Genomic DNA, 23,044 nt, shown 5'->3' on the forward strand with positions numbered 1-23,044 from the left:
GCGGGTGGCGATAGCGGCGGCTAAACGGCTAGGCGGCGGCGTGGCGGCTAAGCGGCGCGGGAGAGAGGGAAAAAGGGGAGGAGGGGCCTCACCGGCGACGATCGGCGACGGAGGGCGACGGCGACAGCGGGACGAGCTCTAGAACCACCTAGCGAACAAGATGAGAGGGATTAAAGGGAGAGAGGAAAATGGGAGAGGGCGAGGACGCCGGCCAAAGGCGGCGGCCATGGCGGTGCTCACCGGCGCACGGCACGGAGTGGATTCCGGTAGCGGATTCCGACGGAGGAGGGGTGGACAGGACGGCCCGCACAACGGCGAACGCGACGGCGTCGACGGCGCGGCTCAACACGGCGGCTAGCGGCAACCGGAGCGGCGGCGGCGGCGGCGGAGAGGAGGGCGACGGCGCTAGGGTGATAGAGGGCACGGGGAAGCTTGGCGAAATGGGGAAAAAGAGAGAGGGAAGAGTGGGGATGCTTAAATAGGGGAGAGGGAGCTCGGACGTGGCCGGGAGAGGCGGGAATCGCCGGCCGACGTGGGGGAAGTGGGAGAGGAGAGAGAGGCGGGATTCGAAAATCGAATCCCGGTCGTCTCGAGCGCGGGCGCGGGCGGGAGAGAGAGGAAGTGGGCACAGGAGACGCGGGCGCACGCGCGGGCGTGGCCGACGTGGCCCGGAGGAGGCAGGAGCGTGGGCGCGGCGGCGGTTGCGGAGCGCGGTGGCGGCGGCTGGAGGTTGGGGGAGGACCCGACAGGTGGGCCCCACCTGTCGGCGACCCCGGGAGAAAGGGAGTCGGGCGGCCGGTTCAGCTGGGCCTCGGCCTGTCGGCCGGCCCAGCGGGAAAAAGGGGGGAAGGAGAGAATGGGCCGGCGGCCCATCCCGAAAAGAAAAAGGAAGGGAAAAAGAAAGAAAAAGGAGGAAAAGAATTTCCAGGGAATTAAATATTGCTTGTGCTCATTTTTAATTGGTTAAAATTATTTCTTAGAGCTCTGAAAATTCCACTAAAAATCTTGTTAGCGTATTTCGACATGTAAAACTCAAAAAAAATTCCACATGCTAATTCCGATTATTATTTACATTAATTCCTTTAGGGTTTCACTCTTGCTTTTACACCGGTATTTTCTTAGGACCATTTATAAATTCAATTTAGGCTTGGGAGAAGAACTTCAGGGTGTGACAGCCATGCACACTCAAAAAGCCCATATATCAAACAGAATTAGCCCAATTAAAATCCAAATCTGACATCTTATAGCCCAATTAACAAAATTCAGCTCACATTTAATACATGATCACAAAACAGGCTATCATAAATTCAGAAAAAAAAAAGATCACAGGTTATCCGTAAATCAGTTACATGACAAGTCAGCTAATTACATCCACAAATCACTATCCAAAACATGTTCAATTACATCACAGGTTCACTGACCAGATATAATACATCACTAGTACAGGTCACTGACCACCAAATCCAGCCAAATGCCAAATAGCCGTTCACACATTGACCTAAGCAAAGTCATATCCAAATCACACGAATCAAAAGATCTTGAATTAGCAAGGTAACATTAAGAGAATAGACAAAAACCTTATTGAGGCTGACCTGAGTGTTGCGGCCAATCAAACGACAAAAGGGCATATGCTTCCTTGTTGCTTCCGATTCATCTATCCATAGCAAAAGAGGTGTTACTTAGGCACAACAAAATCCTGATGTTATATATAGAATTAAGCTTTGATTGTGTGTAAATTAAGCAAGCAAAATGTGAGATTGTCTAATGCCAGTTGATGTGCATGAATACTACCATAAATCCAAGATTTTCCTTCAGCTATCACGTTTTATTTTGCTGCTGCAAAACTCTAAATCAGCTACCGAAGCTAGCCATTTCATCATAAAAAAACAAGCTCGCTGCGCCATTGGCTGCGTAACTACAGAACTGAAGAGGTACAATTTCATGTATTACACAAACACATACATCTCATAAGTGCCCTTGCCTTAATTAGCATGATAATTTCAAAGAGAGAAGCAATAGCAGCTCCATTTAGTAATAACCCAATTATGTGGGACTTTTTGAAACTTCCTGAAGGTTCCTTTGATGCATGACAACCCAAAATCATCAAGAATGAGGGTCCTACTGAATTTATCTCACCTTAAGCAATTCTATGACATGATGGTCTAAATTTTAACAATTGGAAGCTCTACATGTACAATTGCAGACACACCAATAATCATTCAGATCAGGATACAATTGTAAGCTCTACATGTACAATTACTTTCCATGAAATGAACTAATATTCTAGCCACCTATGCATTTGTAATGCTTAGCATATCCAACTCTGTAAGCAAAGCTACTACTTCTACAGTTCTACTGCTTGGTTCGACACCATCAGAAATAGGACTAACCAACATGGCAATAATTCCCAACTACACGTTTCATCCCAGATTTGATTGAAGGGTTATTGCAGTTATCTGCTACATGGGAATCACTGACATTCATTGTATCAGTACTTACCAAATTATACAGTTCTTTATATAACATCAAGACTGTCTAGATGTAGGAATTCATGATACTCAATCTTCAAGAATGATTTTCCTCCTACAGAACAGCTTTTATAATCTGCACATAGCATTTACAAATATTTTGGGATAATGAATAATTCATGTACCATATAAGAAAAGGAAAGATAATGTGCAGAATTAGCCTTTTCGTACGTGCTTAAATCAGCGCATTACATGCTGCATTTGGCCTTCATGTACTCCCGGCTGCTGCCCGGAGAGGTGGCGGCGGTAGTAGGTGTCCATGCCACAGCCGCGTGCCTCCGCTGCGTCGCCATGGTGGTGATGCTACACTGGGGAAGCGGTGAGGGGAGACGAGACCCTGCGCCCTGACGAAGTCAAAACACTCCTGCAGCCTCCGCCTCTCGAACTTGGCAAACCGCAGCTCCGCGCCTCCGCCACCGCAGCTCGCCGTGTACACCAGCTTTATCAGAGTCCCTGCGAACAAAAAGAAAAAAACCCCACGAGTTCATCCCTCCACCACGACCGAACTACTTCGCGCGTGAGAGAGCGAGGAAAACCCGCGAGCCGATGTCGAGCGCGAGGAGCAGGGGCGCGGCGGGCTGGCGCGGGAGGTACACGGGCGGGAGGGGAGCCGCCGCCGCCTCCACCGGATCTGGGAGGAGGGAGGGGAGCCGCCACCGCCGCCGCCTCCACCTTCCGCGCAGGAACCGCCTGGAGCCGCCGCCGCCACCGCCCTCCGGCAGCTGCTCCGGCCGGAATCCGCGCCGAGAGAGGAGAGGTGAGAGGGGAGGTGAGGGAATGGGAGGGATACCTGCCCCGGCTCAGACGCCGCCGTGAAGAGGCGGAGACGGATGCCGGCGCTGTCGGCGGCAGATCCGCCGCTCCCGAGCCTGGCAGCGGCAGAGACGGAGGCGGCGCAGTAAGCGGTGAGGGGGGAGTAAGCCGGAGAGGAGAGGAGAGGAGAATGGATGGTAGTGGGGCGGCTGAGGGTGGAGAGAGAGAGAGAGGGAGGAGGGGTGGAGAGGAGGGTTTTATATGGGGCTAAGGTTAGGGATGGCGATGAGAACTATTAGATCGGAGATGGACGGTCAGAAATAGTTGGGCCATTTGGGCCTAAACATGAATGATCTTATGGTATTTTTAATTTTAATTTATGAACAACATCAAATTTAATTTTAGGCTGCTTTTTATGTTTCAAATGCAAAAATCGCAAAAAACAAAATTTTAGAACTCATCGAGATCTACAACTATTGTATTGGTCTTTTTTACAAATAAGTTCATTTGAACAATGCAAATTTTGAATTTTTAGAATTTGACAACTTCGAACAAAAATTGGGGTTAATAAATGATTTCAAATGGAAAAGTCACCTAAATCAAAGTTGTAGAACTCATCAAGATCCAAAATTTCTATTTTGGTAATTTCTCAATCTAACTCTATTTAAACAATTTTAAATTTGATAAACATCATTTGTTCATCTGATAAAGTATTTTTAACATTGTTCATAAATTTTACAAATCTCCCATATGGTTTCATAAATTATAAGAGAGGTGTGTAAATTTTATGAACAATGTTACTGTCACTTTGTCGGATGAATAAATGACCAAAATAAAAGTTATAGTTATTGATGAGTTATACAACTTTGTTGTTGATGACTTTTTCAGTTGAGGTTGTTTAGTATTTGAAAATGTTGTTTAAAGTTGTCATAATTTGAAATTCAAATTCAAATTATCGAAACAAAGTCATATAGCAAAATGACCAAAATAAAAGTTATAGATATTGATGAGTTATACAACTTTGTTGTTGATGACTTTTTCAGTTGAAATCATTTAGTATTTGAAAGTGATGTTTGAAGTTGTCATAATTTGAAATTCAAATTCAAATTATCGAAATAAAGTCATATAGAAAAATGACCAAAAAAATGTTGTAGATCTTGATAAGTTATACAATTATTATTGACAATTTTTTTATTTGAAATCTTTGCTACCTGAAATGTTATTTGAATTTAGAGGATGGTGGTAAAATGGACTTTTCGGCGAGGGGTAGCAAAAAGGCTGGGCCGGCGGCCCGAAGAGGGAGGAAGAGGGAGAGATAGGCTGCGGGCTGAGGGAGGGATAGAGTAATACTTGGGCTGAAAAAGGCCCAAGTACATAGAGAGGAATTTTAATTTGTTTTCTATTTATTTTAATAGGTTAAATAAGTTTTGTGGTATTAAAATTAGTTATTGAGCTCTGAAAATTCACGAAAAATTTCAAATAATAATTTAGACCACGTAAAATATTACAAAAAATATTTCCGTCCATGATTTTTAAAGGAAAATTTTAGTTTCCTCATTAATTCACTTGATTAAATTGCGTTAACTTTTAATACTCCATCCATCCCATAATGTAAGGTGTGCACGCATTTCAAGATTCAACTTTTAAACATTTGGCCAACACTTAGTATAATATAAAATGTTTTATTTGTTAAAAATTATATCATTAGATTGATATTTAAATTTACTTTCATATGATTATAGTTTTGTTGCTATAAATCTTATAGTATATGAGAAATTATAAGCTAAAGATTAGTTTTGGAGACCGTGCCAGCTTTTACCGCGCCTTATATTATGGGATAGAGGGAGTATATTTTTTTTCAAGAAATGCATTATATATCTATGACAAATTAATATTCGTCACAATGTCCCATTGAAATACTTTATGACAATTTCTAGTTGGTGTTAATGACGAACACATTTTTTTCGTCACTAAGCCACCCCCATCTCATACTAATCGTCATAAAATGGAATGTGCTAATGACGAAGAGCTCTGATGTCACGAGGAATTCGTCACAGAAGATCATATTTCTTTGTAGTGATGGCAAGGCATGCAATGGGGTAATTGAGGAATTGAATCGTGAGTACTGCTAGCTCCATGTATATGTAATTCGCTTTCCAGTTAGCAGCACCAAATTTTGGTCTCCTGCTGTCCTATTTAGCAGCACTACTGATTGTACTTTAGTTCCTAATGAGAGTGCACACTAATTTTGTTGAGGAAAACAATTGCAGTTCCAACTATAATCAGCTGATTATTTGTGTTTATTGTGTTGAGTGCATTACGAAACAAATTGATTTCATTTGATCTGAATAGTTTTTAAAGCATATCGAACAAAAAAAAACTACAAAACTGCTTTGATTGTTTGAGATTAGGCTATAATATTACTTCATAATGGAGCTTTTCCTGACACTTTTACTATCATCTTCCGGTGCAGACAAAAAAAACCTTCTGTCGACTAGAGTTTGATGTCGATTTATCCACACTTCCATGACTTTTAGAGGAAATGTGCTGCTTCAGTTCATCACAAATTATATGTGTTTGGAAGACTTAAATTCAGAATGATGCGGTGCCCTAATAATTTTCTACATTTTCTCTCAGGATTGACCTTTCAATTGCATCTTAGACTTTTGCATGGTCTACAACCGTTAATAATCTTCTGGTAATATCTACATTTCAGGTGACCAGAGACCAGAACATATGCAAGGCATAGACTTTTGTATACTTTGGCATGCTGTAGACTTTGGCTGGTTCTGAAACATATAGTCATGAGGTAACCTATCTGATTATTAAGTTTTAATATTTTCAATTGGTGATTTACGGTGTTGTCGTTGTCCACATGCCTCCGCAGACGAAAATTGTGCCTCGCCCGAGCCCCACTCTGTGTTAATCACCACCACAGTCCCCTCGGCGCCAAGACGGACACCACCTGCTAGTCCATAGGTTGCTGGTGGATCCAGTCCGCCGGTCATAGAACCCAAACCTTGGACTAACGCGGATAACCATTTTTTAGGGAAAACTATCAGGCATTTGTCCACCAGTATAATTTTATAAAAGTGAATCAAAATGTTATTTACAAGACAAAAGAAGAAACACAAATAACCTTTATTGGGGCTTGAGAATTTTTTTCCCGGAGATATTGGATAACCATTGCGTGGGCTTGAGAATTCTTTCACCGGGCATATTGTTTTGGTAGGTACATCTGTTAGGATGTTGCCGTTTTCATCGAAAGCACTCTTAATGCTGTGCTTTGTGAGGGCATATAATAACAGGTGAATCTGCCCCTTATAGATGTTTTTGAGGAGCTGAATACATTTCACAAGGAGCTTTCATCAGAAGATGCTGCAGAATGCTTGCAGCTGTCTGGTGCAAACGGATTGGAGAAGTGTGTAAATTGACTGCATTTTTCTGATCATCGTTTACGTACATTCCTACTCTGAACTTCTCTTCTTTTTCTTTACTTCATTTTGGAGTAGAAGAAGAGCATCACGTTCCTTAGCTTTATGTGGAACCATTTGTTGAGATTATAGGCATAGAATGATTTAATCTATTCCATAAATAAATCATGACATTACAGATGAAAACTAGCATGAACGCATCATTAGATCTACACACAGAAACTACACAGTATAACATGAACAGATCAAATATGCGCAACATATTGAACACGTACCGAGGTGGCGGAAAGACCGGCTGCTTGGTCGAAACTTTTCGCAGGCATCTACGAAGTCATGCAGCACGCGAACGAAGAGGAAGACGAGCCGTCGCGGACGAACAGGGAGCAGTCGCGCAAAGCGCTTCCCAAAAACCTTATTGCCGCCTTCTCCCGGTGCAGGACGTCAAAGGCAGAGGTTCCGGAGACCTGCTCTCCCGATCGCCGGTGTACGCCGACGAGCGGGATGGAGTAATCTACGAGCGACGGCGCAGCACAGAGTAGGAAGGCAAACCCTAGATTGATTTCGCGTATATTGCGTGAAGACGGCGGGTCGGTTTATATAGAGAAGGGTCGCTTGATCAGGGCGCCCACACGATCTCCACTGCACGTAATCGAACCGGATAAGTCGCGCGTAACTTATCCGGACTCCACGCCGTTTGCACGCACCGGATTTTTTAGAACGTTTCCAAAACAAAAATGAATCCGAATTTGCAGCAAAACAAAACTGCAAAAGGAGGCTGCATCTGCGCAAGGTGAGGAACCTGCCCTGCCAGGCGAGGCGAGGCGAGGTGAGCGAGTGCGCGCGTGTGTTCCTCCTCTTCTCTCCACCACACATGCTTCAAGTGGCTAGGAGGGCATTATCCCTTTTAAGGAGGTCCCCCTCTCCTAGAATAAGCAAGGTGGTACTAAACTCCACATGCATGTCATCCCATGAGGTTGGCTTTTGTGATTTTCCAAATAATTAATCTTCGAGTGGGCTAAGGCTCATTCATTAATTCCAACAATCCCCCACCAAATCTCAAAATCCCACTGAGATTTGCCTTTTCCAATGTACTATTTATATACCAGCGGTTCGATGGAGACCGATTAAGGTTGAACATCCACCTAGAACTCCAAGCTACACTTACTCACAAATTGAACAATGGACTATGCCTTGAATTGCAAGTCTTGTGCAAGCAAGTTTCACTCAGAGTCTTATCTGGTACTAGACCGTCTGTAGACTACCCCTCGGGTGGAGCGTATAAGTCATACTCCTAGGTATAGAGTAAGCTTCCTAGAAGATTCACCCAAAATCTCCATAGACTGCGACCAACAGTCAAGCTCACAAAGGTGAGTTCTTTCAAGAATGCTATGCAGGACAACATCTTCGCTAATTAAAGCCAACAGAACTCATTAAGGCATAGCCAACCTGCCTTGCAGCTCACGAGAGTACATGCATCTTCACTTAGAGAGGGTATAGATTGGTACTCTCCTCTAGTTTACTAATGGTTTGTTCTTCCCAGATTCTAATTCACGGGATCTCCGATCACATAGACTGGGTTACCACCATAGTATAACTCACATGGGTCTCAAACCCATCTCCTTCGATGCATTGTCTTCCAGGTTTCTAGCTGTTTGGATGTAATCCAACGTTATAACTCCGGAGTTTCTTAATTTCCTGACAGACTTCAATCGTCTTTTCACATGTCTAGACGATTACATATTATCCTTAGAACTATTCACTTTGACAATTACCGTTTGATTGTCACAGTTCATAAGGATAGCCGGCACCGGTTTTTCAACAATAGGCAGATCCATTAATAGATCACGCAGCCATTCTGCCTCAATAGTAGCAGTATCCAGTGCCGTCAGCTCTGCTTCCATGGTTGACCTCGTCAAAATGGTCTGTTTGCAAGACCTCCATGAAACAGCACCACCACCCAGTGTGAAGACATATCCACTAGTGGCTTTGATCTCATCCACATCAGAGATCCAGTTAGAATCACTATAACCCTCCAGTACCGCAGGATACCCAGTATAGTGAAGCCCCAATTCCACAGTACCTTTCAGATAGCGCATTACTCGCTCAAGCGCACGCTAGTGATTATCTCCCGGATTAGAGGTAAATCGACTCAACTTGCTCACAGCAAAGGAGATATCAGGCCTAGTTGCACTAGCCAGGTACATCAACGAGCCAATGATTTGGGAGTATTCCAGTTGATTCCTAGCAATTCTCTTGTTCTTGCGAAGCAACAAGCTAGGATCATAAGGTGTTGGAGAAGGCTTACTATCAATGTAGCCAAAGCGATTCAAGATCTTCTCCACATAATGGGACTGCAAGAGTGTAATCCCATTCTCACCTCTAAAGATCTCCTCATCCAGCTCTCCATTAAGAAAAGCTGTCTTAACGTCCATTTGATGAACGAGAAGACCATGTGAGGCTGCTAGGGAAAGTAGCACACGAATTGTGGTCAATCTAGCAATAGGTGAGTAAGTGTCAAAGAAATCTTCGCCTTCTTTCTGAGTATAGCCCTTAGCAACAAGCCGAGCCTTGTACTTTTCAATAGTACCGTCAGGCCTAAGCTTCTTTTTGAACACCCACTTGCATCCCACAGGTTTACACCCATAGGGTCGCTCTGTCACCTCCCAAGTCCCGTTAGCGATAATAGAATCCATTTCACTACGGACAGCCTCCTTCCAGTAGTCTGCATCAGGAGATGCATATGCTTCTGAAATTGACTTAGGAGTATCATCCACAAGATACACAGTGAAATCATCACCAAAAGACTTAGCCGTCCTTTGTCTCTTACTCCTTCAAGGAGCTTCACTGTCATCCTCCTCAGTGACATGTTCATGTGTATGTTCAGTTTGTTCTGGTGGTGTGATTGAACTGGGAATTATTTCAGATGGTTGGCTCGAACTACTATGTGTATCCTTCATTGGGAAAAAGCTCTCAAAGAAGGTAGCATCACGAGACTCCATAATTGTACCAACATGCATGTCAGGTACCTCAGATTTAACTATTAAAAATCTATAGGCAATGCTGTGATAAGCATACCCTAGAAAGACACAGTCCACAGTCTTAGGTCCAAGTTTGTGCTTCTTCGTTATTGGTACATTGACTTTCGCCAAGCACCCCCATGTGCGCAAGTAAGAAAGTGATGATTTTCTCCCGATCCATATCTCATATGGTGTTTTGTCCTTATTTCTATTAGGAACTCTGTTTAACACATGATTCGAGGTCAACAATGCCTCCCCCTACCATGCCTTAGGTAGTCCAACATGGCATTCACCAAGTCAGTCAGTGTGCGGTTCTTCCTTTCAGCAATCCTATTAGACTCGGGAGAATAGGGAGGCGTCCTCTCATGTATGATGCCCTGTTCCTCACAGAATAAGTCAAACTCGTTTAAGAAAAACTCTCTACCACGATCAGACATAAGTCTTTTTATCTTTCTGTCAAGTTGATTTTCAACTTCTGCCTGATAAATTTTAAAATAGTCTAGAGTTTTGTCTTTCGTATTCAACAAGTACACATAGCAAAATCTAGTAGCATCATCAATCAAAGTCATGAAATATCGTTTTCCACCCTTTGTCAACACCCCATTCATTTCACAAAGATCTGAATGTAGGAGTTCTAGTGGTGCCAAGTTTCTTTCCTCAGCAGCCTTGTGAGGCTTGCGAGGTTGCTTCAATTGCACACAACTATGGCACTTAGAACCTTTAACAATGGAAAACTTAGGAATTAAACACATGCTGGAAAGCCGAGACATCAAGCCAAAATTAATATGACATAAACGTGAGTGCCAAACATTAGCCTCATCATCCACACTGCCACAAATATGGTTCACAGACTTATTGCAGAAATCAGAAAGGGAAAAGCGGAACAGGCCTCCGCACTCATAACCTTTACCAATAAAATATCCATGTTTGGACACGACTACTTTATTAGACTCAAAAACCAACTTAAATCCGGCTCTAGTCAGACGGGAGCCACTAACAAGATTCCTGTCGATAGAAGGGACATGCTGCACGTTCTTCAGCTGCACGATCTTTCCCGAAGTAAACTTCAGATCTACCGTGCCAACACCATGAACAGAAGCATGTGACCTATTCCCCATTAGGACGGTGGAACCCCGTGCGACCTGATAAGAAGAAAACAATGAGATGTCAGCACAAACATGTACATTGGCCCTAGTATCAACCCACCAATTAGTAGACTGATTAACTGAAAAAACAGCAGGTAAATTACCATACCCGCTTCCATCTCCAGTGTTGCCAATGGTCACATTAGCAGACTTAGAAGTCTGCCCTGTAGGTGCCTTTATCCCCTTGTGCTGTGGACACTTCCTAGCCAGATGACCAAGTTGGCCACACACAAAGCAAGTCCTCTCATCCTGATTAGGATTGTTGTTGTTCTTCTTCTGCTTCTTGAAGTTGGTGGTCTGCTGAGCTTTGTATTTCCCCCTTGCTCTTGTTCTGGGCCTTGTGCACAACATTGGCACTGGACTGCCCACCATTGCCCTTAGACGCGGCATCTTTTTCCCGAGCTTTCTCCTCAACATCAAGAGACGCTATCAACCCCTCAACGGAGTATTCCTGTCTCTTGTGTTTGAGTGCAGTACCGAAACTTCTCCAAGATGGAGGTAGTTTCGCAATAATGCACCCGGCCACAAATTTGTCGGGTAAGACACACTTAAGGAGTTCGAGTTCCTTAGCCATGGTTTGTATCTCATGAGTCTGTTCGACTACAGAACGGTTGTCAGCCATCTTGTAGTCATGAAACTGCTCCATGATATACAGATCATTGCTAGCATTAGTAGCACCAAATTTAGTATTCAGTGCATCCCACAACTCCTTAGCGTCGGTCATATGCATATACACCTCGACCAGACGATCGCCAAGAACGCTAAGAATGCATCCCACAAAGAGAGTAGTGGCTTCCTCGAATGGCTTTTGCTGTTCAGCAGTAAGAACTCCTTCAGGTTTGCCAGTACTCACCCAGAAGCATTTCATAGCTGTCAGCCACAGAGTGACCCTGATCTGCCATCTCTTAAAATGCACACCGGTGAATTTATCCGGCCTCAGTGCATCGGCAAAACCAGCCATAGTAAAATCACAGTGCCTATAATAAGTTTTTGTATTGTTGAGATTATAGGCATATAATGATTTAATCTATTCCATAAATAAATCATGACATTACAGATGAAAACTAGCATGAACGCATCATTATATCTACACATGTAAACTACACAGTATAACATGAACAGATTAAATATGCGCAACATATTGAACACGTACCGAGGTGGCGGAAAGACCGGCTGCTTGGTCGAAACTTTTCACAGGCATCTACGAAGGCACGCAGCACGCGAGCGAAGAGGAAGACGAGCCATCGCAGATGAACAGGGAGCAGTCGCGCAAAGCACTTCCCAAAAACCTTATTGCCGCCTTCTCCCGGTGCAGGACGTCGAAGGCAGAGGTTCCGGAGACCTGCTCTCGCGATCGCCGGTGCACACCGGCGAGCGGGATGGAGTAATCTACGAGCGACAGCGCAGCACAGAGTAGGAAGGCAAACCCTAGATTGATTTCGCGTATATTGCGTGAAGACGGCGGGTCGGTTTATATTGAGAAGGGTCGCTTGATCAGGGCGCCCGCACGATCTCCAATACGCGTAACCGAACTGCCAGGCGAGGCGAGGCGAGCGAGTGCGCGCGTGTGTTCCCCCCTCTTCTCTCCACCACACATGCTTCAAGTGGCTAGGAGGGCATCCTTCCTTTTAAGGAGGTCCCCCACTCCTAGAATAAGGAAGGTGGTACTAAACTCCACATGCATGTCATCCCATGAGGTGGGCTTTTGTGATTTTCCAAAGAATTAATCTTCGAGTGGGCTAAGGCCCATTCATTAATTCCAACACCATTTGTCCTGAATGATGGAGGAAGCAACAGTGATGGCATTGGTCTTAACCAATGGTGGTGCAAGTGATCCGATTTGTTTTCTATGGTGTATAGGATATATACATCCATGGTTGTTCACAAAGGCAAAATTCAATGAGAGCAACCCATAATGGTTTTTTTCAATATTCATTCACTCACTATTTTTTTTCTCAGAGCCGAGGTCCTGATTGGGAAGATTTTCTGGGAATTGTTTGCCTCATGAATCAATTCAGCAACCAGATTCATTTAGGAAAACAATGTAGGCAATCTTGCTGCTACACTCATGGCCTAGTTGGCACTAAAAACAAATGTTATTTTGTAATGTCGCACTAAATTCCTTGTTTGGGGTCATGCCTGCAGCTTGCAAGGAGTTTGGGGAAGTCAGGCTCACACTTCAACACAAGCAGTGATCTGTTTCAACCAAATGATAAGAAGGATCTAATAACATCAACTGCATCTTGGCTAGCAATGGGTTGGATTCTCAACTGTCTGACCTTTGTGATGGGGCCTCTTAAAATGTTAAAGCTCAATGGTGTTCCTCACATGGTATTAATACATTCTTTTGATACACTCTTGCTTTTAGGCTACAAAGAAAGTATTGACTGACATAGCATATGGTACAGAGCAATTATGTAGTGTGCCATATACTTGTGGGATACAATTACATTGTTTCAAACATGGTAGATTGATTTCTGTTTCAAAAATATATGATGATGTTCTCAACATACTACTCAGTGTTGGTACTGTATTGATTTTTTTTTATATATATTAACTTCTCAATAGGTAACCATCTGGTAATGAGATAATGCTTCATATTTGCTACATGAATTGCATTATTTTCATTTTTTTTCATTGGTAACCATATCTGTGTGTGTGTTGTTGAAGTCGACAAATATTGCTGGCACACACACAGGTCCTCTTTTGTTCCGTCCTTATCATTGATGTTTAAACGCACATGTTCATCATAGATATCGAGACATTGAGTAGAGAATGCTAAGTTTTTCGGAGACAAAGGTCTTTTGCAAGATGACAGAAAAGTAAACGAGATAACAAATTCTATCATAACCCAAGCTAAATGATTTGGTCTTCCAAAACCAAAGTGCTTTCATAAAAAAAAAGGGCTATTCATGACAATTTCCTCTACATGCAAAATGTGATTAGGCTGCTTCATCGAAAGAAAAAAGGCACTCTCTTCATCAAGGTGGACATATCGAAGGCCTTCTCGAAACCCTGCAAAATCTGGGGTTCGGTCAAAAATGGGGAAACTGGATCTCCAACCTTTTGGGAACCTCATCTTCCAGAGTGTTGCTTAATGGAATCCCAGGGGAACACATCAATCACACGTGTGGGCTCAGGCAAGGTGATCCTCTATCACCAACGTTGTTTATTCTCGTGATGGAACCTTTGCAACAGATCATAAAGAAGGCGGAAGAGTCCTTTGTAATCACTAATCTTCCTCAAAGACAGGCAAGATTCCGATGCTCCTTATATGCAGATGATGTTGCTCTCTTCATGGCACTATCACAAAATGACCTTCAAGCACTGAAGAAGATCCTTTCCCTCTTTGCTCAAATAAGTGGACTGCACACAAATCTCACCAAAACTGAAATCTTCCCAATATCATGCTCTGGTATTGATGTTGAAGGCCTTCTCCCTTCTTTCACAGGAAGCCTGAAATCTTTCCCCTGCAAATACCTCGGTCTCCCCCTGCACTTCAAGAAAATTAGGAAATTAGACTTACAACCATTGATTGATAATGTGGGGGGGGGGTCATATTCCAGGGTGGAAAGGATGTTTCTTCACAGCTACAGGCCGCAAGGTCTTGGTGAAATAAACTCTCTCAGCTATGCCAATTTACCACATATTTGTTATTCCTTCTCACAAATGGCTTTACAAAAGAATTGACTGCTTTAGACGGCATATTTTGTGGAAAGGGGAAGATCCGGAAGTGTTTCCGTGGGTTGTAGCCTGCTAAATTGGAACTCGGTTTGCAAACCAAAGTATTTGGAGGGGCTTGGTATTCTAAACCTAGAAAAGTTCTCGAGAGCACTCAGGCTTCGCTGGCTATGGTTTGGATGGAAAGATGAAACTAAGCCGTGGGTTAACATGGAGACACCCTGCGAAAAAATCGACCATGCCCTTTTTCAGGCGGCAACATAGATCTCGATAGGAAATGGGAACAAAATCAGGTTTTGGACAGACCATTGGCTCGATGGAAGAGCACCTCAACACATTGCGCCCTCTATTTTCAAGCTTGCCAAAAGAAAGGGAAATAATCTCCAGGTGGAACTGCAAGACAACCATTGGATTGCCATGCTTAACCCGATTACATCTATTTCGGAGATTGAGGAATGGGTTCAGCTAGGGAGCAAAATACAGGGTGTCATTTTAGATGAACAAAGAACAGACGACATCTCCTGGAAGTGGACTGCAAATAGAGAATACTCGGCAAAGAGTGCATATCAAATGCAATTTCAAGGGGAGATAACACATACAAATTTCTCAACTCTTTGGACAACGCATTCTGAACCAAAGCATCGTTTTTTTGGCTGGTTGATCCTGCACCAAAGAACACTAACAACTGAAAACCTTCTCAAGAGACATTGGCCATGTGATTGGATATACAGTCTCTGTAGAAGTGCTTTTGAAGATTCAAATCACCTAGCAAAATAGTGTCCTTTCACAAGCAGAGTTTGGCACCACGCCTCAAGTTAGATGGGCTATAGTTCTTTCTTTCCTCAACAAACGACTCATGAAAGCACAACAGATTGGTGGGATATCCTAAGTTCTGTAACGCCAACCGCTATGAGAAAACAAATCCTAGGAGCCGTGCTAACTACCTAGTGGAATGTCTGGTTGGAGCGAAACCGTAGAATCTTCCAACATGTCTCACAAAATGAGTTGCAGGTCGCCTTTGCTATAAAGGAAAATATAGGCCATCTTATTAGCTCTAGACTCTCTTGAGCTAGAGATCTGTTTAGGGGGGCTCACAATCTTTGTAATATCGTAACACAGGCCCCTACTACATGAGAGTCTGCGATTTTTTGTAACCTTTATTTATTTCTTCTAATATATCCTGCAAGTCTTTTGCCGTTATACGTTTCAAAAAAAACATTAGAGTTGATGGATGGTTTCGATTTTTATGTCTACGCACTGATTGTGAAGTTGTGCATTAGGAATTATTTCCTTTGTTTCATGGTAATAAGACGTTTTGGATTTTGAATAGATTCATAGAGAGATCTACATATATGTTTAATATATTTGTCCAAATTGATATGCATATCACTGAATCAAGACAAGGATGTCAAAATGTCTTACAGTGTGTAACAAAGGGAGTATATGTTTTCGAAACATGAAACTTTTTTACAAACATATAATAACTCATGTTTAATTTTGAACCTTCTATTTTATGCTTGTTTGACAAAAACATATATTGTATTCCTTTGATTATTTAATTTGTATTACTAAATATTACCGTAGCGTTAGCACGAGCAAATTACTAGTATCAAATAGTTTCTATATACTCCGTATTTAGAAGTTTTTCTTCTGTCACTTTTGCAAGCATGAATTTTGATAATTTACCATCTAATTCGTGCGTCTTGATCTTTTTACCACCTAATTGCATGCCTTCTATAATATACAATCAGGACTGCGAATTGTTTTATTTGACACCACTTTTTCCTTTTCTTTTATGTATTTCTGATTTTCTAATTCCATTTGTTGTTTCCTTGTTAGATTGTCAACATTTTTGCCCTTGTCCCACATGTCATATCAAAGAAATGTTCTCTCCCAAATTCGCAGTCTTAGTCTGTCGCCGCCGAGCATCACCCCAGCCACTGTGCGCCCTGCGGTGGTGCTGCCCTAGCCACTGAGCGCACAGCCCGATGTCGCTATCCCCATCTCAACGCCTCGTCCGTCGCGTCATCATGCAGTGGCCCTTGGTTGAGAAGAGGAGGCGAGGAGCAGGCCCCAAGGGCAAAGCAGCAATTGGAAGAGAAGATAGTGGCAAAGTTGCTGGTTTCTTTTCAATTTTTCAATAGATAGATTTTGGTCTCTGTTGGTGTCTCACGGTGCGACACGTCTTCATTTCTTTTTCCTTATTTACATCTGGGTGAGTTATTTACCATTTCATCAGGTTGCTCATCGCTGCTTTACCATCACGCGCAGATGCCGATTTGTTTGTTAGTTGGAACTTACTACTCCTTGTGCTTCTCTTTGATTGGCTAGTCCAGTGGCCAGCTTAGATGAGGATGAGTTACCGCCTTTGTGTGCTGTCACAATTTTGTTTGTTCTTCCTTCCTCTCCTGGCGTATATGTTTGCTTGTGTTTCCTTACACACAAAGGTGAGTTCCTCCACCGCGTCTACCTTAATGTGCCTATCTTCCAAGCTTTACCCTAGAGCTTGGGGCTATCACTCCATTTGCATCGGTGGTTTGTAGGATCGTGCACACCTTCGTCGTCGGTGTTGACGATGGAGGAGTACTCCGACCAACATTCACCACGTCGTATGAGAAGATGTTTTCTCAGTGTCCGCGTCGATTGCCACGTGAGTGCAGAGTTTGATGATGATTGTTCATCTCTGAGTCCGAGCTCGCCTACACAATTATAAGCTTCCGAGGTCGTCGATTTTATTGCTGGCTTTCACCGTCACCCATCTCTGATGATAGTGACTATGGGTATTGCTGGTGTTCACTATCACCCATGTACCACGAATTTTGATCTCCTTGATGTTCCCTGAGCCAGAGTCCCATCGTTGTTTGGGGTTCAATGCTAGACAACAAACTTTGGCAACTCTGGTTTGTGGCAGATGGTAACACCGATGCATGAGGATCAGCGGCTCTACCATCATTAGAGGACCAAGAAGCCTCTTTACGCCTCTAGCTGATCTTGCAAGATGGCCACAATGACCACTTCAGCTATGTCGTGCACACTGCATTGACATAGCATCTTCAACATTGGTGAAGAGCTCACCAAACCCCCTATCGCTCACCTTATTGGCATGGACTTCATCAAGGTTGGTTCGAAGATCATCGGCATCACCGGCAAATCCAGCGGCGCCAACAATGTTGAGAGCGACATCACCGACACCGGCTCAGGGAAAGTGTTCGCTGGCTCGCCAAGTACAACGCTATCAAGCTTGATAGCAAGATTTACCACAAAGACATAATTTGCAAGCTTGCTTACGGAACCGAGGTTAGAGGTGGTTGACCAGGCCAGGGCTGGCATTGGCGAGACATGGTCACCCTTACCGCAACCTTTTCAGCTGCCACATCATGTCGCTTGGACCATGCACCACAGGTCATATCACGATGGTCTCCTCCTCTCCACGGGGGACTACACGAAACCTACATGCTCGACAACGGCCGAACGATGTCACAACCTGGGTGAAGCTCCACGGCGAGCCAATGTCATTCGAGGAGCGCGCTGTGTATACCGACGACTACATGTGGCCCTCTCTGTGCACACTGATAATTAACCTCCTCTCACCAATTTGTTCACATTTTGTATACAACTCTTCTCAGTCTTTGAAAATTTAAATGGTTGTTCAATCTATATATGAAACTTTATCGGTCGCGCAGCATGATGCCGCACGCTCTCTTCTAGTTGCTCCCAAAATCAATTGGAAGAGAAGATGGTGGCAGAAGGAATTGCTTGATTTCATTTTTGCTCATTTGCCCTGTGTACATGATACCCTTTCAAGCTGATGTATGCAATTTTCTGGTAGCATGTATAGTGTAACCATATGTTGTACAGTGTTGCTCTCAAATGCAACTTTTTGATAGCATGTACCTGTAAAGAAATGGGAACTATCTAAATGCAATGATCAATTTTTGACAGGATATTGCAATACTGCCAGCTACCTGAAATGAGAACTAAAATGTTTAGTTCTTGATAATATAACATATATGTCAATTAACTAAAGAAAACCTATGAAAACCTTTGGTAGCTTGTATCCGTAATATGTATTCATACATGAAGCCAAACAAGTTGAATAACCAAATTTGAGAATTCCATCTAGATTACTTAACCAAATATGAGAATGTGACCCATATTATACATAACCAAGTCATACAAGTTCAGATTTGTGACAACATCTTGTCGCCGGAAGGCCCCAAGCTAGTGTTTGTACCGTTGCCCCACTGCCGTGATGTCCCCCACAAACTTCGCCATTTCTTGAGCGCAAATGCACAATCGTTCCATCGCCTACGTCTCTGGTGCCATCAAGTTCGTCGCATTGGTTGGCTACGACGAAGCTTCTTGTCCCGAGAACAAGGTGAAGCTCAAACACTAGAAAGAGGAAACAACAATGGGTAGCTTGACTATCAGAGACGTTTGGACGAGCGAGAGCTTCAACGCGATGAAAAGGATAAGAACAATTCACAGTCCCGACAGTATATTATGAGCATATTGTCCGTTTTCAAATGCTTCATTTTCAGCGAGAGCTTCAACAAATATGTGGATATCCTCTTTCTAAACAACTAGGGATATTTTGGTCTCAAAACTCAAAGTGGCAAAGTATTCTAAAGGTAACCTATTAAGTGACATTTTATCCTTTGCTTTTTAGTGGGTGGCATTTCATTGAAACCCCACAAATGGAGTAGCATATTGTCCGTTTTCTCCAAAGAATGGGGCGGATGGATGGATCAATCGATCCAAAGAGAGGAGGATATCCTCTCTGGATCTGACAGGTGGGGCCAAGGGCAAATAAGTCCAGAAACATGTGAAAAATAAATAAAATGGAATAAAAAAAAGGTGAAATACAGTAAAAGTAGAGAAAGTGGTACCAAATAGAACAATTCGTAGTCCCGATAGCGTGTTATGGGAGGCACGCGGATTAGGTGGTAAATAAAACAAAGCAGACTTATCTTTACTTTATAAAAATTGAAGATGTTTTTACCGGTACTTTGGTACGTCGTTCGTGTCCCAGTCTAATTCACATCCTCGCACATGCCGTGTATAACCCACCACTTTGCCATGTCTCCGATTCGATCGTTCTGTTTTCGTGCTTGAGCTTTGGTACGTCTTACGATCACTTGTGTCCGTAAGTCCTAGTCCGTAACCATGTGGAACGAACGGCCATGCGTTGATCGTCAGAGGAGTCAATACTCCTTACGTGAGCCTACTGCACCTAGCTGCTCACACAGCCACACATAACATGGTCAAAGCCAAAGCCCAACAGGCTACAAACCTATGGCCCAGCTCTCAAATTGGACCTTTGTTGACGGTCGTTATATACCAATTTCGACCGTCAATACATATGGAAATAAAGGAGAACTAGCAATGCTTGCATGCATATTTGTTTAAGCATAATCTATTTTTACTTGTACTTGTCAAAGTATTTGTATACAGGAGATTTTCATATAAATGGAGGAGAAACGATGGAAAATAATCGTTCAATCAATCATAGCTCGACGGGTGGCAGACTTATGGATGAATGGGCCCACAAACCCACTAGAACACCTGCAATTGGGCCCAACCACCATGCCACTGAGCTTAGGATCCATCAAGCGAGGTACGGGAGAAAAGATGGGCCAACCCAGGTGAAGCATCTAAGCCCCCGATGTTAATTTTGGTAATTAATGACAAACACTAATTGTGGACTAACTGTTCTTTTGAGCTATATATTTTAAGTTAGGTTCGCATTAAGTGTGCGCATGGATGTCTACCGATGGATTAAAATTGACGGCGCAAAGCAAAAGGAAGAGAAGACGGTAAACTAGTGTTTTCATTTTAAATTGATCGAGGTGTTGGGTGATCAAAATTGTGCTTGTTTATTTATAGCTTTGCCATACTATTAAGAGGGGTAATGACCTAGCAAAGAGATGATTTTAATTGCCACATTAGGTCATTATGCATCTAGACTTGTGCTCACATTTCACAACACACACCTTTTCACTAAGTTCGCCTTGACCAGGGCCGGTCTGACCACAGGTCAGAGGCTGGTCTGATCGGCCACCTAGTGGCGGTCCGACCGGCATGACTGGCCAGTCTGACCGGCGGCACTTGTGCGGCCAGACCGGCCGCCTGGAGGCCGGGATGGTGTTGCTCTGGTTTGGGCGATACAGAGCCGACGGAGCCGTATTCGGTCAGACCGAGCCGAGGCCAGTCTGACCGGCCACTCAACGTCGGTCTGACCGGCTAGGGCAATGGGGCCCAATGACAGGCCTACAACGGCTAGAAAACTAGAAGTTGTTTTCTAGCTGTTGTAGACTAGCACGGTCTGACCGGCCATACACCTCAGGTCAGACCGGCAGAGCACTGAGTTGGGGGATTTCGCCCCCAACAGCTAGTTTTGGTGGGTGGGAGTATAAATACTCCCCCACCAACAGCAAGGGGTCTCTCTTGGCACCCAAATCAATTGCATACACCCCTTGCACCTCTCTCACACACATTTGAGCTTAATGTTCATCCATTGTAGTGGTTGAGGGTTGATTTAGCCAAGAGTCAAGTGCATTGCTTCATTGTAGAGCTAGTGTGGCACTTGATCTTCTCCGAGCCGCGTCATTGCTTGTTACTCTTAGAGGTTGCCGCCTCCTAGACGACTTGTGGAGGAGTTTCCCGGTGACCTCTCCGGGAAGATTGTGGAGGAGGCCCTGGCGCCGGTGTTGAGTGGTTTGGAGTTCACCACCTTCGGAGTGAAGGAAGAACTACCCCGAGTGATCGAGGCTTGGGTAGTCCTCTCCGTGGGCTGGCTCCCGCCTTGCCCACCCCTTGACGAAGGGGGCGTGCGTGGCTTCGTGGTTGAGCGGTGGAGTTGGGCTCGCCTCAACGGGGAGTAGGAAACCGGCGAGTTTCCGAACCTCAGTGAAAAATCTATTGTCTCCTTATCTCATTTATTTTTTGCATTTACATTTGTGCAATTTACATTCCTAGAGACATACTTGAGATCATATCACCCTAGGATTGCTAAACTAGACTTAGGAATTGTGATTTACTTTTATTTGAGCCACTTTCACCCTAGGATTGCAAAACATAACTTAGTTGCTTAGTTAGACTTATCCCTTACCAAGCCTAGCAACTTAGGTTAGTTTTGATTAGGTGTCATTTAATTTTAAATCGCCTATTCACCTCCCTCTAGTCGACATCTCGATCCTACACCAGGGTTCGGCCGAACCACCACCGGTGCCTCTGATCCTGGCCTTTCATGTGGACGTCCTAGATTGCTCCCCAATGACGGTTGCGGGGTGTTTAGAACATTTCCAACCACCACAGCCGTCATATGGAGGCTATTTAAGGATCTCTCCCTCTCCATTTCAATACACACCAAGGAGGATCAAGCAGGAGTTCTCTAGTTTATTTACTTTGTGTCTAGTGCTTGTGGAGTAGAATTAGAATAATTTATTAGTTCTTCAAGTCTTCTGGAGATTTTGAGAATGACTCTAGTAGCTCTTCTCTCTCTTGTAAGATTTAATTCAGTAATGAAATATTCTTCTTTGTATAGTTTTGGTCCTTTACTTCATTTATATAATTATTTGAGTACCTACTTTAGTTCATACTTGTCTCGTAATAATTATGTAGCTAGCTTACTGGAGATATGCAATGGTATTGGTTTGATATTCATTTATATGATTTCTCTATGTCATCTGCAAAGATGTAGAGTAATATTTAGTAATGTAATCGTGGTGCTTAGATTATTAGATAACATTAAATGGTGATGTATGCCACGAGTATTCCTCCATGTGCGTATATAGGGCTAAGAGATTTTCCTGGTGTGGGTACTCCTCTGTATCTATTACCAGTTGAATGGCCATAACGGATTGTCGTAAGAAACTCAGCAATTAGGGGTGGTTTCTCGAAATACCAGGAGGGCATAGTTTGGGGATATTGGCTACATAATTGTATAATGGCAAGTGCAGGCTAAAATGACTATATACTATAAGTACAAAAATAATTATGTTCTTATTCTTTCTCCACTTAGTTTAGATTATTATTTTAGTGAGAGTATTCTGGTTAGTTCCTTCTGTGTGTTAATCTATCTATCCTTGAATTGATGAACCCCTGCATTAGACTTTGATCTGTACGAGTGATATAAATTTCTAGCATAGTACTCTGTTATCATATCTTTTCCTAGGATTAAATAAATATGATACCTTAAAATACTTCTGGGTAAAATGCTACAGCGGTGTATCCACGCGCTTGCGGATTATATCTGTAACCGTAAAGAATACCGAGTAATATTTCGGGTGTCATTGCTAGAAATTATATTTTTAGTAATATCATTAAGAAATATCAACAACCTTGGAAACCTGCTGGCTTCATATTTAGTTATCCGCTGGCTTTAAATATGGAAATTTTAGTTTCTATATGAAACATAGTTTCTATACGGAACAACATATTTTTGAATTGGTATAATGGTTGTTTACATAAATATGATTGTATCC

At 43.2% G+C, this 23,044-nt stretch overlaps 1 long non-coding RNA gene across 1 annotated transcript; it reads right to left on the minus strand.

The window, feature by feature from the left end:
• Positions 1–1,281: 1,281 nt before the first annotated feature.
• On the minus strand, positions 1,282–3,517 carry LOC127753845 (uncharacterized). Its single transcript, XR_008012717.1, has 5 exons — positions 3,319–3,517; positions 2,700–2,981; positions 2,500–2,604; positions 1,593–1,654; positions 1,282–1,498 (listed from the first exon to the last, which is right to left on the minus strand). It is a non-coding gene; the product is annotated as an uncharacterized LOC127753845 (long non-coding RNA).
• Positions 3,518–23,044: the final 19,527 nt, after the last annotated feature.

Source organism: Oryza glaberrima, chromosome 11 (genome assembly GCF_000147395.1).
Source record: "Oryza glaberrima chromosome 11, OglaRS2, whole genome shotgun sequence".
NCBI classification, from domain to species: Eukaryota; Viridiplantae; Streptophyta; class Magnoliopsida; order Poales; family Poaceae; genus Oryza; species Oryza glaberrima.